Consider the following 1,235-nt stretch of genomic DNA (forward strand, 5'->3'; position numbering starts at 1 on the left):
TCCTAGGCTGCAGTGCAGTGGCAGAATCTCAGCTGACTGCAACCTCTGCCTCCCGGGTTCAAGTGATTCTCCTGCCTCAGCCTCCTGAGGATTACAGGCGCACACCACCATGCCTGGCTAATTTTTGTATTTTTAGTAGAGATGGGGTTTCACCATGCTAGCCAGGCTGCTCGAACTCCTGACCTCAGGTGATTTGCCTACTTCAGCCTCCCAAACTTCTAGGATTACAGACATGAGCCACCACTCTTGGCCTCCAGCCTGGTCTTGAACTCCTTGGCTCAAGCGATCCTCCCACCTCGGGATCCAAAAGTGCTGGGATTACTGGTATGAGCCACCACACCTGGCCTCTTATCGATTTCTAACCCTGTGGGCAAGCCACTCAACCTCTTTGAGCCCAGCTTCCTTATCTGTGAGATTAAAATAGAATTTACCAAATCAGGTTGTTGGGAGGGTTTAATGAGCTAATGCACATAAAGGGTTTAGTGCAGTGCCTAGTACAGTGTAGGCATCCAAACTCCTTATTGTTAAACAAACAATCTACTGCCAGAATGTGAGGGTCCAGGTCTGGGAGGGAGGACTTCTTGGAGAAGGTGAAATCTTCAGGCCCCTGATGAGATGTGTGGCTGTTACTGGTAGCAGAAATTCCCTCTGGGTGCCAGGACCGCCCATAGGGATATCTTAGTTTGGGTCCCTAGATGCAGAGCCTGAGACACGAATTCTTGTGTAAGCGATTTCCTAGGGGAGTGGGGAAAGCGGAATAGGGCAGGGAAAGAAGCCAAATAAAGATGTGAGTTCACCTAAATTTTGCCTCAATCTGATTGAACCGGGAGCTCTGGAGTATAAAATGCAATCCAGGCCCGGTGCGATGGCTCACACCTGTAATCCCAGCACTTTGGGAGGCGGGCGGGTCACCTGAGTGCAGGAGTTCCAGATCAGTCTGGCCAATATGGAGAAACCCTGTCTCTACTAAAAATACAAAAAGTAACCGAGCATGGTGACACGTGCCTGTAATCCCAGCCACGCAGGAGGCTGAGGCAAAAGAATGGCTTGAAACCAGGAGGCGTAGGCTGCAGTGAGCCAAGACAGCGCCACTGCACTCCAACCTGGATGACAGAGCCAGACTCTGTATCCCCTCACCCCCAAATAAAGCCAGTTCCTTGGCACTGGAGGAAGAAAACTAAAAAAGTAAAAAAAAAAAAAAAAAAAAGCCCGGCACAGTGGCTCATGCCTGTAAT

Source organism: Mandrillus leucophaeus, unplaced genomic scaffold, assembly GCF_000951045.1.
Source record: "Mandrillus leucophaeus isolate KB7577 unplaced genomic scaffold, Mleu.le_1.0 Scaffold17, whole genome shotgun sequence".
Classification (NCBI taxonomy): domain Eukaryota; kingdom Metazoa; phylum Chordata; class Mammalia; order Primates; family Cercopithecidae; genus Mandrillus; species Mandrillus leucophaeus.